The sequence below is a fragment of the Eucalyptus grandis genome, chromosome 3, assembly GCF_016545825.1.
Source record: "Eucalyptus grandis isolate ANBG69807.140 chromosome 3, ASM1654582v1, whole genome shotgun sequence".
Classification (NCBI taxonomy): Eukaryota; Viridiplantae; Streptophyta; class Magnoliopsida; order Myrtales; family Myrtaceae; genus Eucalyptus; species Eucalyptus grandis.
In genome coordinates this window covers 38,643,953-38,660,859 of record NC_052614.1, presented here as the reverse complement: position 1 = coordinate 38,660,859, position 16,907 = coordinate 38,643,953, and the positions used below count along the sequence as shown (strand labels likewise).

Genomic DNA, 16,907 nt, shown 5'->3' with positions numbered 1-16,907 from the left:
ATGGTTGGGCTGTGGCCATACCCATGCGGTTTATTCTATTTATTTTTTATTTTTTTTAACTTTCTTTCATTTTATTTTTTAAGAATTCATTAATTTTCATTTGTTCCTCTTGTTTATGTCTCTTTTAAGTGTTTTGATAAACCGGCTTGTAGTTTGGTTGACCCCTTTTATAATGTGTTAATGAGAATCAAAAATTAATTTTGTCATGCCCTTTAATTTACTTTGCCAATTGCTTGCCAAGTGATGTCTTTAGCTTCCGCGGCTTTAATCTTGTCCTCTTTTTGCTGATCGCGTGTTAACGGCCTAGCCAAGCCCACGTTCTTTCGATGCTAGACTTCAGCCTACCATCAATTTTTCCTTCCATAGATTGTGCGCATGAAGGAATCGAACCAAATGAAAAGCAGGCAAACGGTGATAGAAAACGAGGAAAAGAGGAAACGGAGAAGAGAGAGACAAAGCTTGAGCGCGCATCTCACGGGAAAATTGGAGCTCAGGCGCTAATGAAAAAAAAAAAAAACAGCAGACAGGTATACGGCGGGGTCGAGTCTTCCAATTTTGGTGGATTCCTTCATCATCGGAGCTTATTTTGTTTACTAATTTCGCTTAGACATATGGGGTTACCAACTCGAAGCAACTAAGCAACCCTCTCTTCGGTGACCCAACAGAGAACCCAAAGGTCTGCCTAAGGACTGAATACTACCACTTGCTCAAAAAAAAAAAAAAAAAAAAAAAAGGACTGAATACTGCCATGGTCCAGAGTTCGGCTCTCAGCCCAACTTACTGTTTCTTTTGGGCCATATCTTATCCTAACCAATTGGACAGAAATGGACGGGCAGTTGTGGAAGAGCGTCAGCAATTAATGGATCAGGGATGCACACGTTAATGATATGAAATTGAAACGCCCGTCTTCTCAGTTTATGGAGCTCCAAAGGTGTTTGATCGGGGCAAACGGATGAGCTCCAAAGGTCTTCTTAAATGAAAGGGGACTAGAAGTATACAAAACATATCATAACTATAATTTAAGTGATTTAGAACGATACTTAATAGTTTTAATGGATGAAACACCAAATAATTTTATCGATGGAGGTAATGAATCTCATTCCATTTTGGGTATCTTCACATAATAAAATTACCCTCCAACTTTACAGAATCCTGCAATTTTTATTCAGTTATAGAAATTAATTAAAGTGGCCCAATTGCATCATGGTGAGAGGATCCAATTCAAAGACATGTAGTCAATAGCTCATTATGTAGTGAAAAGAGTGAAATCTGGAGTCCCACATAAAAAAAACTAATAAAAATTGCCAAAATCATCCACATCTGCACCAGCCTTTCTAACTAGTAATGCCACATAAAATTGTCGATATTCATGTAAGTAATTACTAGTTAAAATTAACTGGAATGACTATATTGACAAAACATCGAAAAATTTAAGATTAAATTGGTCAAATTGAAAAGTTTAGGGCCGAATTAACCACCGTATAATCGGTCCATGACTTTTTAAATAATTATCCATAATTCTTTCTATTGAATGATAATGCTTCATTTTGACAGAGTGAAGTACCACTTACTTTTGAACAGCCAAAAAATGGATATGCTTATATATACAAATGTCATTACGCTATACCTATAAATGACTAAAAAAAATGCAAATATCTTCACATACATTAGATGTAACACCAAATGAACTTGAAATTGCATATCTAACTAAAGAGACATATTTTCCTCTATTCTTGCTAAAGCCAATCTCAAAGTAGAGGATTATACAACCCCCTTGCATATTTAACTAAAAATGAAATGTGTGCCATGTCAAACTATGATTGGATGCTCTAACTATGGTAGCTAAAGATTTTCTATGATGTTAATTGTTCATAGGTTAAGAAACAACAGAATATGTAACTGGCTTGTAATACCAATTCTCACCAATAAAGAGAAAAACTTAGAATAAGTCGTTAGAGTAGAGAATAAAAGTGAAAATCATTTTTTTACCTGACGAGGAGATATGCGTAGAGGAAATAATTCTTTACGCATGAGATGAATTTGGTAGGATGTTAATTTCTTTCATCTTGATACATACAAAATGTAATATCATATAGTATGAATTTCGATGAGTAAATATCGAGAATATAAAGATTGGTGTACAAAATTGATTTACATGATGAAATAATAGATCCCAATGAGTATCTAAATTAAGGAGGACGTATACATTCAAGCATCCAATAATAGTTTTGACATATACACTGATAAATATCGGTCTTTACCAACCTTGGTATCATCAATTTTTATTTTTATTTTTAAAAAAGCCGTATGAAAGCATCAAATAATGCTGGGAGTATTTATTTATTTGCTATATATATATATATATCCCTCTTCACGGGGAAAATTGGCAGATTAATGTTTATATTATTGAAAGACTTGGCCTTGTGTGCTTGGCGACTTCTCATGTATATCATTGACTTCATTTTAAAACACCAGTTCAGATTCACTGTTGTATCCAATATTGGATCGATATTATGAAATTTCATCCACGCTACCCCGGATACGAGCCAACCAATGAATATTTCAATAAGTTTGCTTCGCTTAGTCGAAAATAGAGTTAAATGGGATACCTTTTAACTATTATTAAAGGATTAACAGGAACCTTCGAATGTACTGTTCAAAGTTGACATGATACGGATGCTACTTGTATAGAAATTATAATTTGCATTTCACAAGATGACAAAACATATTTTTGGGGAGAAGTACACTATCAGTGCCATAAGTTGTGTGCGGCACTCACTTTGGTGCCAAAAGTTTCTGTCGAATCACTTAAATGCCAAAAAAGTTTGAAAAACGATCATTTTAGTGCCAACTCTGATCAGATTGATCGGAAATCCGACATGACACTTTTTTATTAATGTTTTTATGCTAATGTGGCTCGCCGGAGAGTACAGTCAGCATGTAAACCACAAAATGATCTCGTTTTGCGTCTTTCTCCCAAGTCAAAACCCTAAATCCTCAAATCAAGAGAGAGAGAGAGAGAGAGAGAGAGAGAGAGAGAGAGAGAGAGAGATGGCATGGTCGTGTTGTCTTCTTCCCCAAAGAACAACCTCAGCACTAGCCACTCTCTGAGCAGAGCCCAATCCACCATCTCCATCTGTGCCCTCATTGTTTCCCTCGCACTCCTCATCTTCTCTCTCTCTCCGCACCTTCGACCCCCCTTCTTCCTCCTCCTCCTCCGCCCTCGCCTCCTATTTTCCCATCGGTTCTTGCCCCAGAAACAACCTCAGTCTCTCCTTGCTCACCTAGTCGAGCAACTACGACGGAGGCCGAGCACGGTGGCCAAGCGACGGTGGCTGAGCACGGTGGCCAAGCAAGCTTGGTCGGCGAGGATTGAACCAAAAAAAAAAAAAAAATCCTAATTTCAATCCCAAATGAGTTGTGTGGCGTCATTTTTGTGAGGCCATCCACATATGACGGTAAAACGACATCGTTTTCTTAAGGAAGATGGAAAATGACGTTATTTAAAAGGCTTGTCAATTTTTTTTTTTTTTAAAATATAAAAGTCACGTAATCATTTTGGCAGGAATCTCTCGTTGGTGACACCAAAATGATCGTTTTTCCTCCGATTTGGCACTTAAGTGATCCGATAGAAACTTTTGGCACTAAAGTGAGCGTCGTACACAACTTATGGCACTGATAGTGTACTTCTCCCCATATTTTTATGTATGATAAGTTACTTTATCCTTGTTGAAGATGGCGTTCACTTGGTATACTAGTATACTAGTCTTCTCGTGAATTTGATACAGAATGCAAAATGCACCTGGAGAGAATCCTCGATACTTTGGGCGTTCATCACAGTTTTTGGGCTAACATTACAAGAGTTATTTTGCATATGATGTTTCGGGCATTGGGTAATGGCCGTGGAGGGTTTGTCATGAACATAAATTTGGCATTAGCCACTAGAGATGAAGTTGAAATAGAAGACATCGAGGAAGCCTCAATTGGAGGATACAAGTCATATCCCAACCAAGTCACGCGGAGCGTCTCCAGAGGCACCATTGAAAAGCTCGAGCAGAAGAGCTACTCTGTTGGGGAAGCTGACGAATGCTATTCTATTTGTTTAGAGGTACTGGATGAGAAATATAAAGTGATGGAGATACCATGTTCGCACCTATGGCACAATAGGTGCGTCGTCAAGTGGCTCGAGAGGAATAATTCGGGTCCACTATGTCGTGGCAAAGTACAAGCACAAGATTTAGAGTAGTCAGTTTTAGTTTGTAAGATTTTCTAATAAGAAAATAATTCTCTTTTTTTTTTTCTCCAATGGATTAACTAATCTACTGCAATGACTTTGCATACTCAATGCAGTGCCCGTTGCTACAGTTCCGAATATCACCCCTGTTAAAAAACCAAGGTCACCTGTGATGTCACAGTAGAGACTATATATAGTTTATGTTTCTTCTATGGCCAGAACCTGGCAGAGATAGTAACCTGCATTTGGAAAGAGAGCAAAACGAAAAGAAAATTGTCCCAATCAATATTTACATGAGAACACTCACAAAAGAATGTTCACATAAGAGTACGAAACGAGCGGGGAGCAGGGAGCGAGGAGCGGGGAGAGGGAGGGAGAGAGGGGGAGGGAGAGAGAGATTCTTACGCAAACCGACATACAGAATATGTACAACTTTATTAGCTCGGTTTTGCCAGTTATCCTAGGCAACAATGACCCATTCATAAGAAAATGGGCAAAGACGACTAACAGTGTATTATGCGCACATTTGATAATCTCATATATAAGCTATCGTGTATATTAGAAATAAATTAATAAGATTGTTGCAGATATTTCTCAAAAATTTATTTATTTTTTTATAGGTGAAAGAGAATATTACTGAAGCACACCAAGGGAGTGGAAACCCATATGCAAAAAGAGCTCAGTTACTGGACAAATTATGTACAATGTTAAAGCATTTCCATCCGCACGACTTTCTAGGACACCAGAAGCATAAGATTTTTAACCAACTTTCAATAATTATAGAAAATGGCGATTCTGTTAAAGTTCATAAAATAACAATCAAAACAGAAAAATCTCTGTTGTTTGATGGAGAGAAAGGATAAAAAAAAAAAAAAAAAACAGAGCATAGCACTTCATACATCTTGTGCAAAAGAAAAAACTGTCGAGTACCACAACTAAATACAAAGCAGAAACTGCTCACATACGTGCAACACATAACTGCACACAAACGTGCTATTAACTTCCTAGAAAATAGCAAAAACACTAACTGCATAACTAAATGAACTTGACTGTTTTTTTTTTTTAAACAGAGGAAAACAGAGGAAAAGCACGACTGAAAATAGCAGCACTGAGACAATTCCAACAAACTCCTCCTTGGATCAGTTGCTGCTGCAAATTCCTATTTTCTCTCTTAACAGCTCAAATCTTCTAGCTTGAACTGGTTTTGTGAACATATCTGCAAGCTGATCTTCAGATTTGCAATAGACCAACTTAACTTCGCCACTTTGTTGCACCTCACGCAAAAAGAAAAAAATTGACTTTGAAATGCTTGGTTTTGCCATGGAAAACTGGATTATGAGATATTGCTAAAGCAACTTGATTATCCACATTAACTTCAATGCAATCACTAGAATTCAACCACAAATCATTCATGATCTTTTTTAGCCACAAAGCTTGATTTGCAGCTACAGTAGCTGCTATAAACTCAGCTTCTGCTGTGGACTGAACTACAATCTCTTGCTTTTTGGAACACCAGGAGAAACAAGCAGAACCAAGACTGAAACAATACCCATACATACTTTTAATGTCATCTACTGAACCAGCCCAATCACTATCAGAAAATCCTTATAAATTAAACTTCTGACCTTTCTTAAACTTCACACCAAAGAACAATGTTCCTTTGAGATATCTCAAGACCCTTTTTGCTGCAACCAAATGTAACTGACTAGGACTACTCATAAACCTGGATAAAACACTCACATCAAATAGAATATCTGGTTTGGTTACTATAAGATACATGAGACACCCAATGAGACTTCTATACATAGAAGCATCTACTGCATTTGTTCCATCATTCTTGTGCAGCTTCTCTTTAACAGCCATATATGAGTGTATTTTTCTGACAGATGAAGATCTCATATGAAACTTGTTTGACTTCTAGACCCAAAAAATAAGTCATCTTTCCCAAGTTTGACATCTAAAAAACTGCAAATGGATCTTGCTTCACCTTCTTTATCAATTCAATATCATTCCCTGTCACTAATAGATCATCTACATAAAGTGACAAAATTACAACACTGTGATTCACCTTCTTGACATAAAGAGTGAACTCACTTAAGCTTTTTACAAAGCCAAAATCCTACAAATATCGATCTATCTTCTCATACCAAGCCCTTGGAGCCTGCTTCAGTCCATATAGAGCTTTCCTCAACCTGTATACGTTCTCTTCTTGCCCTTTGATACTAAAGCCTTCAGGTTGTTCAACAAAAATCTCCTCCTCAAGCTCTCCATTCAAGAATGCAGACTTGACATCTAACTGAAATATAGGCCACCCCTTCTCTGTTGCAATAGCTAACAGTAGCCTTATTATATCAAGTCGTGCAACGGGAGCAAATGTTTCAGAATAGCCTACTCTCCATATTTGTGCATAGCCTTTCACCACCAGTCTAGCTTTGTGTTTATTGATAGAACCATCAGGATTAAGTTTTGTTCTAAACACCCACTTAACCCTAATCACATTCTTATCAGCTGGTCTATCAACAAGCTCCCATGTGTGGTTTTTCTGGATCATTGCAATCTCCTCCTGCATTGCTGCAATCCACATCTGATCCTCCTTAACTTCCACAAAGTTAGATGGTTTGAGCATTGCCACATTGCTTCTTTCATAGATTTCAGCAAGTGACCTTGTGCCTCTCACTAGTAAATCATCCATATTGTCTTCCAATCCATCTATAACTTCATCAACCTCTACATCTCGTTGCAAGTTGTTTTTCGAACTCGCTACTATTTTGCACTCTTTCCTTCCATCCAATTCCACTCATCTTCCTCTAGAAAAATAACATCTCTGCTCACAGTCACCTTCCTTGTCATGGGATGGAAAATCCTGTGATTGAAGACTATACCCAGCTTGTTCCTCTTGACCTCAGGAACATGAGTGTAACACAAACACCCAAAAACCTTCAAATTCTTCACAGAAGGTCTAACACCATGCTAGACTTCAAAATGTGTTGACTTCTCTAGGGCCTTTGTGGGCAATCTATTAGAAATACTGCAGTATTAGCTTCTTCAGCCCAGAACTTCTTAGGTAACTTCTTCTCTTGCATCATACATCTAGCCATCTCCATAATGCTTATGTTTTTCCTCTCATTGACCCCATTCTGTTGAGGTGAATAGGGAGCAGTGAACTGCTGCACAATTCCTGCTTGCTCACAATTCAACTTAAACTTGTGAGCAGTATACTTAGAACCATTATTAGACTTGAGCATTTTGATTTTCTTTCCACTCTGATTCTCAACTAAGGTTTTAAACTTCACAAATACATCAGCAACTTCAGACTTGGCTTGCAGAAAATAAATCCAACTCATCCTAGTCATATCATCAGTGAAAGTAATAAAATACTTGCTACCATTGAGAGAAGACTTAGACATAGGTCTACATAGATCTGTGTGGACTAATTACAACTTCTCACATGCTCTCCAGTCTCCTCATTTGAAAGGAAATTTGGCTTGCTTGCCAAGAAGACAAGTTCTGCACTGTGGAAATTCCTCCTCCAAACTTAGCAAGTCATCCGCTAAGCTATTTCTTTGCATAAATGACATGCTCTTCCTGTGAACATGCCCAAGTCTTTTATGCCATAACTCTGCATTTTCTTCTTTGCACTTTAAAGCCATTTGTTGCATCTCTTGTGGCTTGAACATGAAACTCTTGTCCTTCATTGGGATTCTTTGTACTTCTTTGCTATCTGCATTATTAATAAGACATTCATTCCCTTCGAACTTCACTTTATAGCCCTTCTCAACTAATTGACCAACACTTAACAGATTTTGATCAATATTTGGCACAAAAAGAACATCACTGATCAGCTTCACCTCCTGATTTCCTTCAATAGCAACTGTACCCTTCCCTTGCACTTCGATATACTGTCCGTTGCCAATTCTGACTCTGGACCTGACTGACCTATCTAGACTCCTAAATAGCTTCGAATTGCCAGTCATATGATTGGTACAACCACTATCCACCAGCCATGCATAATTCCCAATAGAAGATCCAAGAAATGAAGCTACAAACAAGTGCTCTTTCTCAGTTTCATTCACTGCTACCTGTGCTTCTCCTGCTTGCTAGTAATTTTTCTCTTTGCAGATTGCTTCCATGTGACCCAACTTGTGACATCTTCGCATCTAGCATCGTTTTCTCCAACATCTAAAAACCTGATGATTAGTTCCACCACCGTTTGACAAGGCTTTTTGTTCTTCTTTCATTTGCTAGACCCACTAGAATTTCCTTCTTTTGCTACAAACTTGGAGTCATTAGCATTTTCTTTGGACTGAATCCATTTCTTCCCTTTGCCTTCATCATTTGACTTCACTCTAGCTTGCAGCACACACTCTATAAACTCCTCTTCTCATCAGTCTTCTGTGCTCCTGTGCCTGCAGAACATTTAACAATTCTGCAAGCTTTATATCAGCTAAGTCTCTTGTATTTTCCAAAGAAGCTATGGTGGCTTCGAACTTCTCTGGAAGAGACACCAGGATCTCCTGAACAAGTCTTTCATCCTTCAAGTCAGTCCCTAAAACTCTAATTTTTTCAACTATCTCAACCAGCCTATCAGAGTACTCCTTCACTGACTTTGAATCCTTCATCTGCTGTCTCTCAAACTCCCTCAAGAGATTCAACACCTTCATGCTCCTTATCTTCTCATCTCCCTCGTATTCATCCTTCAAGAAATCCCATATTTCCTTTGCAGAATCACATCTCATGATCCTTGTGAAAATAGGGGGTGAGATAGCACCATACATGCAAGACTTTGCCTTGGCCTTCCTTGTGATTATCTCTTTATGGTACTTTATCTCATTCAAGGTCGGATTGTCTAGAAGTGGAGCAACCTCATAATCATTCTCCACAGCCTCCCATAAATCATGACCCTCCAAGAATGCCGTCATCTTGACAGCCTAAGCCTGATAATTTTCCCCAGTAAAGACTAGAGCAGCCATTGCAAAGAATCCACTCGGTCCTGCCTCCATCAGCTTTTTCTTTGCAGATTGGAATCAATCTTCACTCACTTACTCTCACTTCACAGTCCCTTAAGATCCCACAAACGCTCTGATACCAATGTTAAAGCTCATAAAACAACAATCAAAATAGAAAAATCTCTGTTGTTTGAGGGAGAGAAAGGATATAAAAAAAAAAAAAATAGAGCATAGCACTTCATACAAAAAACTGTTGAGTACAACAATTAAATACAAAGCAGAAACTGCTCACATATGTGCAACGCATAACTAATTGCATAACTAATTGCAAAAACACTAATTGCATAACTAAATGAACTTGACTGTTTTTTTTAGGAAAAACACGACCAAAAACAGCAGCACTGAGACAATTCCAACAGTTTCCTCTCCAATGAAAGCTCTCATAGTCAGCTCTCGGAAACTTAACTTAAACAGATGACTTCCAACCAACAGAATATATACAAAGACATGCACAACATCTATCGTTCCATCAATGTTGAACACTGACATAAGTTCTGGTAATAATATAGGTACCTGTGCGGGTAGTCATCCACCACACCACCAGTGAATCCAGCACGCATGGTAGAACTCAGAATCAACTCTACTGGGCTATGCTTTCTGGATAAACTTGAAAAACTGCTCGTTTTGCTCCTTGCCAAGCATCTATATGACGAGCCAAAAAATGCCCTAAAAACACTTGAGACAAATGTTGATTATTAGCCAGCCAAATAGGGACTAGAAGTTGAGCAAGATAGAAAAGAAAAAGAAGAAGAAATTTTTCGATTATTTCGGACAATCATCCAGTTATCATCCAATACTAAGGGAGAAGCTTCAATCTTAACCACGGCTCCTGAGAGGACTTATCCACGTTGCATAACCAATGCATGAAAAACAGATATAGAATCAACAAACTACATAAAAGAAACCAAAAAAGATTCCAAGTTACCCAGTGTAGAAACTCAGAGAATTTCCAGAGAGTGTAGCAAGATTATGAAATAAGAATGATAACATGCAAAATTAATGACGAAAGATAATTAGAATGTACGAAGACGATGCAGCAATGACACAAGGTGTATCACCAGGCTATGGTCCAACAGTCCTTCAAACCCAACTATGCCCAAGTTCTAAACATTTCATGTGCACAATTTACCCCTTGAGTATCCACTTACTAACAAGTCATTCTTACGGATCATTCTTTTGGTGTCTAACTAGCAGATAAAGGGGGAAAGACAGAGAGTTGAATCTACCAAAGTTGAAGCACAAGAGTAGCTACTTTCTGCAGTGAACTTTTCCTATGGATCAGTCTTTGATTTGTTTGGCCCAAGCCAAGAGGTCAACCATGCATCCATAGTGCTCACTAGTTGGAGCGGTGCCATAACCTTTGCTCACATGTCCGAACAAGCGCAATGCTCCATCGATTAGACACCTCCGATTGAAGGCCATTGGACCTCCAACAAACGTCACAGCATTTGGTTTAGGGCCCCTATTTTCCATCTCGTAGAAAAAATGCAGCCCAGTTTCATTCTCACCATTAACAGCAAACCCCAATATCATCGCACTCCAAGTTGTCAACATCTTTCAGAGGCATTTGGTCAAACACTTCTTTGTGCGAATCCGACGAACCCACATGTGACAAGAAAATAATCAATGCAATTCTTGGCCCAAGTTCGTAAACAATGCCACTCTCATCTATGTACTTATGGACCCATTTTCCTTCTTTAGAGGCTTCCACAATAGCACGGCACAATAGCACGGTGCTAAAGTACGCTAGCCTAAAGAGATCCACTTAATTTAACCACTCGTTCCTAACGTAGCCAGAGATCAAGGCACTGTAGGAAACATCATTTTTCCCTGGCACTGAATCGAACAGCCCTCGAGCTTCCTACATGAGGCCAATGCTACAATACCCAGTGATAAGGCTCGTCCAGCAAACCACGTCCCGCATTGAACTCTGATCAAACGGGCGGCTAGCAACAGTCGCAGCCCAATGCTTCCGGTACATGCTTATCAGAGAACCCACCACGTATGCATCACAATCTGGCCCGAACTTCATCGCCCGGCGGTGAAGTTGGCCAAGCTAAGGAAGAGCGAGCGCCATGTCCCGACCAATGCAGTGGAAGTGCGGGCATATGGCGGGCATAGACAGAGACCAGCCTTCCCACGTTCGAAGTACCCCAAAGAAACCCATCATCCCGACTCCCAAGTCGAAGACAATGGTGGTGGGCGAGTGGAAACACAAGAGAAAACGCGCGCCGCGTAGTTCATGTGGCGGCGAACGGGAAGCGAGAGAGGCCGGAGATGATGGCGTGGGCATGGATTTGCTTCGGGTGGTCGGTCGATGGTTGAGCATCTTTGGAGAAGGGCGAGCGTGTGATATATTTATCACTAATTGGTTGGATAATTTCATCATTTCACAATGTGTAATAATAAATAAAATATTTATTCTATATATGTCTTATTATTTTCTTAATAGAGAAATGATATATTATAACCGGTCCATTTAACACCCCTATCCTATAATGTCTTTAGACATTTTGGCTGTGTTCACAGCCAATTTATTATGGAAATAGTGAGTTTCAAGAAATTGAAACCTAATATGATGGGAGAATCATTTTATGCCATTTAGAACACAGAAGGGAATACAAAGTTATCGTGATTTATTTCTTGATCAGTCCGCCCACAATCAACTTTGGTCACTAAATATATCATATTTGAGTGTAATAATTATTGATCACACTTTGTAAGAGAAAACTGTAATCCACGCGCAATTGCATGACAGATCAATCTACCATAATCAACTTTGCCCACTCAAAGTATACCTTGATATATACGAATATAAATATAAATAGAGTAGAAAATTTCCTAAATAACCACAGTGGAGAGAAATGAAACAAAAAAGAAAAAAAGTTGAAGACATTACGACTGGGCTTCAAAAGAACCACTCACCAAGGATTGAATTTCTCGAGAGAAATAGAGAGTCTAATTGCGTAGAATAATAAAATTGTAAACATAAAATAAAATTTTTCCATTGGTCATCAAACAAAAGAAATACTAATTCAATATTAAGTCTCATTAAAAGATATGTTTGACCTAGGAATTCTATATGCTCTTTTAAGTTAAATGGCTTTCAAAGGGTGATTCTTGCACTTGTGAGTCCTTTTTATAACGATATAAACATGCATTGATCATGATATAAACATGTATTGATATCGTCAATCCAATAAAACGGCTGCTCTTTAATAGACTTTACATCTTAAACCATGTTGAAACCAACGTTTTTCCTTCTCTTTGTTGCTTCTCCAAAAAGGCATGTGTCCCTTTAAAGAGGAAGCAACTAATTGTACTCAACAATTTCTAGATGCATAATTGTAAAGGAGAAATTGGTTTATGTCAATAAATCTTTCAAATTCAAATCTCCATCTAAAATATAGAACCATCAGGGAAAGAAAAATAATCAATCAGGTTTGAGTGATTTAGTCTGCACCTAGAACCGAACCGATTATCAATGATTCCAAATTTTAGGAACTAGGAATTGGACTAGTGCTCACCCCTAGATAGTATGTTTGAATGTTAAGAATTTGTGCAACGAACTGAGATATTTGGTTTTACGTACCAGGGAAAATGATTTTCCTAAATAAATCAATTGAAAACTTTACCTGTGGTACCATCGGTCATGGTGGCTCCGCTGGATAAGGGCTCCATCGATCCTTCCCCAAAGGTGAGGGGTTTGAAACCTAGTGGAGGCGCTTGGTGTCTTAAGTGTGTTGTCAAGGTAGTGGGTTCTCTGCTAGCGTCACCCCGGGTTTACCTTGTCACGCCCCGATCCTCGAGCACGCACACATCCTTCTACTTGATCAATTTTAGAATGCAATATCCCAGGACTATGTATCGCCGACCCTTTCATTTATTAAGCACATGTGGAAGCAGTTATAAATCCCCAAATAATAAAATAATGGGATAGAAAAACATGTCATATTTTTCATATTGAAGTCTACAACCAAAACTTTATACATGGCATTAGATAGAGTACTTCACAAACTATTCACAAACTTCAAAGTCTCACTCTATCTACACATATACATAGGGTTCATAAAAGAGATGAGATTTCAATTCTCATCTGGGTCATATTCAGGATCATCCTGATCCTCTTTTGACTCATCTTCACTAAGCTCATTTCCTTCGTGCTCTTCATCTTTTCCTGGCTCATCATCATCTTCTAGCTCCTCCTCCTCCTCAGGCTCATCTACGGGCTTGAAATGTCGTCCCACAACCGGGATGGGACTACGTCTTAGGAAGTTCTACCCCCACCAAGGCCCGATTAGTAAACCATTATATTATAGGCTGCCTAAACACGCACAGGTCAGAGAACTTACCTTGGTCTCAGATTCCACCTATCATAATAGGCACCCACTTACTTAAACAAATCGAACCAATTGATTACATGTCACTCGATTCAATCCCCACGGTGGAATATCTAGAAGTTAGGCCACGTGCATTCTCCAAGACGACATACCAAGTCTCCAAGCCACGTGCCTTAAACCTTGGGCCCACGTGCATTCTATAAGGCGACCTCTTCACCAAAGTTGTACATCAAGTCATCGAGCCACGTGCCCTTTTAGATGCCATTCTCGAATACTGGACCCATGTGCATTCTCTAAGGTACTAGTTCACCAAAGTGACGCATCAGATCACCGAGCCACGTGTCCTTTTAGATGCCACTTTGGAATGTCGGGCCCACGTGCATTCTCTAATACACTAGTTCGCCAAAGTGATGCATCAAATCACCGAGCCACGTGCCATTTTAGATGCCATATTCTGTCACCGAGCCATGTGCATTCTCCAGGAGGACATACCGAGTCTCCGAGCCACGTGTATTCTCTAAGGCGACATCTTCGCCAAGATGACATATTCAACCACCGAACTCACGTGCATTCTCCAGGTGATATTCCAATTCACCGAGCCCACGTATTTTCTTTCAAGTGATAACCAACTTACTTTCGATACCGACAATCAATACTCAACGATTTCTCAATCAAATAATTAACAATCAACTCAATAATCACATATCCCAAAATTCACAATTTAAATCAATTACATACAAATTGAAGCTCAATTAAATAAACGGACTACACCATGACGATCAGCGTGAAATTCCGGTCACCGGCCATCCCAGTTGAATTTCCGAAAAAATAAATAATTAATTAATTAATTTCGAAAATTAATAATTAATTACTAAAAATCCAATTTAGGCTTGTAATGTCTAATTGAAGCCCACTAAGGGTTGGGAAAAATCCTGAGATACATTCAATAAATAGTAGACTATGTCTACTTGCTAATTACACAATCAAAATGTCTAATATCCATTACGATTGTCTAATAATCACTAATCTACTCTAATCTAACCACCTAATTGCACTTAAATAAATCTAATCAATCCCTAAGCAAAATTAGCAAACTAAGCAGGGATTAGTGATATTACTCACTTGTGAAAAGTGAAGATCGGAACACCGCGACAGTGACGCGACGGTGGTTGAATTTGGGCTCGCGACGACACCACGAGCTTGGACCGGGCCTAAAAGGCCTTACAAGCCCACAACAAATTGATGGGCTTGATCTCGAGCTTGGGTTGCAGCTGGGTTGGGCTTGCTTTGCGGGCCCAAGATGGGCTGAAATGCTGAATTAATGGGCTGGCTTCTTGGGCTGCAACTTAAATGGACAAAGCTGACACGGGCTTCAAAGCTGGACTGCTGGGCTTTGAAATTTCGCTGGGCCTCATGGGCTGAACAAGAAAGCCCAAAGGAGCTGCTGCTTCGGTGGATTACGTGGGCTGTTGCAGGGCGAAATCGAGGGAACTGGCAACGAAAAAGAGAACGGCGTCGAGGTGGGCTGCTTCGCTCGTTGATTCGGCAGTGGTTGAAGAAGCAGTAGATTCGGTGGAGAGGTTGACCGAATGAAGATGCAGCGCTGAACGGTAGCTTCGGCGGCAGAGGAGAACCGATCGCTGCTGGGGGAGTCAACCTCGTGAGCAAGACACGGCGGCAGCTGCAGCGTGAGACGGCAGAGGGAGAAAACGAAGATGGAGCAGCTTCGGACGGATGCTGCTTCAAACGGATGTTGCTTCGATGGGGTTTTGCAGGCGTGGAGTGGAGGCGCGGCCTTGTGGCGTGGGGCAGCACTTCGGAGGAAACTCCAAATGAAAGGAACAAAACCAGAAGAAGTGGGGGCAGCTCGCATGGGTGAAGGTGTAGTGAAGAGAGAGAGAGAGATCGGTGGGTCGCTGGTCCTTTTTCCGAACTGAAGAAAACAAAAAGCAGAAAAGAAACAAATAAAAGAGGGAAGGGATAAGGGAAGAAGGGAGTGTCAGCAGGTGGTGGGCCAAGGAGGAAATGTGCGAAATGGATAGAGAGAGAGAGAGAGAGCCGTGAAAGGGGATAAGAAGAGACCGGTCAAAGAAGAAAGGAAAATTGAAGACCAAGCAGAGAGTTGTCGGGTGAGGGAAAGCACGTGCGAGGGAGAGTGAGAGAGAGGGGAAGACCGAAGGAAATGGGGAAAAATTAACAGGATTTCAATATTAATCCAATCTTGGTCCCGCGACTTCCATTCAATCTAATTTGATCCCCAAAAATTCCCAAGATGAAATACGTGATCCTCACTTGCTTTCTTGCACCATAATTCCCTCAAATAACAAGTCTTTGACAACAAAAACGGCAATTTTCCCTCAATTCCGAATTCTACTTTATTTTTCTCGGCATTTGATTTTCTGAACAAACAAATCTGGTTGAGGTCTAATTCAAACGCAGAAAAAGCCCAAACAACATCTATTTACCGATTCATTTACACCAGATGCCAAAAGTCTCTTCAAATTGGCTAATCCGTATTTCCATGCATTTTTCGAATCATCCATCTCGATTTTCCGAAAAATCCCGAATTCTCTAGAATTTCCTCAAAAGGTGAGTCGACGTTCTTAGAATGACTCATGACATGATAGGACTTCTAATTTCTGAAATTGAATTCAAATTCGTTGTTATTTTCAATCAAACGTGCTTTTGGTGTGACATTGCCTATTGGGTAGCTTTTAGGAATTTTTGGTGCAATTGACCCATGGTCGATTTTCTTCGAACCACAATAAACCCACTCGACACATTGGCGACTCTCGGTGGTCATGAAAATCTCGAGATTTCAAATACGGATACAGGGTACCAAAACGACAATAAAATCAAACTAGTGCCGATCGATGAGAATTTTCCAATTTAGTGAAGTCACCCACGATCGGCCACACATCTCGGTCGAACCGACCTATCTCTGATCTTAATTCGATTTTTAACTGTGCCGTAATGACCTCTAAAGATGAGTACGGTCGAGAAACCGATTCCTGGTTAAACTTTCAAGTCTATTGCATTTAAAATCCCTTAATGGCTTCACCAAATAGGCCAGTTATCTCCTGAGTAGCCATTTCAGAGAAAAATACTATAGTCACGTTGATGAAAAGCCTGACTTATTCGATTGAAATCAGACCCTGAAAATCAAGATGTCACTTACCTCGCCGATCGCCACCAGACAGGGTTCCCGGTCATCAAAAAAAAAAAACTTTACCTATGGTTATGGAAATTTCTAGGAAGAGTTTAACTAAGCGATGCAAATATTTTTTAATGGAAGAAGTACACTTTAAGTGCCAAAACTTGGCACGG

The 16,907-nt window shown here is 39.6% G+C and overlaps 2 long non-coding RNA genes across 2 annotated transcripts; both read right to left on the bottom strand.

Moving 5' to 3' along the window:
- Window positions 1-10,889: 10,889 nt before the first annotated feature.
- Window positions 10,890-15,546, bottom strand: LOC120291208. Its single transcript, XR_005549127.1, has 2 exons — window positions 14,703-15,546; window positions 10,890-13,116 (listed from the first exon to the last, which is right to left on the bottom strand). It is a non-coding gene; the product is annotated as an uncharacterized LOC120291208 (long non-coding RNA).
- LOC120291209 lies at window positions 13,175-13,931 on the bottom strand. Its single transcript, XR_005549128.1, has 2 exons — window positions 13,593-13,931; window positions 13,175-13,517 (listed from the first exon to the last, which is right to left on the bottom strand). It is a non-coding gene; the product is annotated as an uncharacterized LOC120291209 (long non-coding RNA).
- Window positions 15,547-16,907: the final 1,361 nt, after the last annotated feature.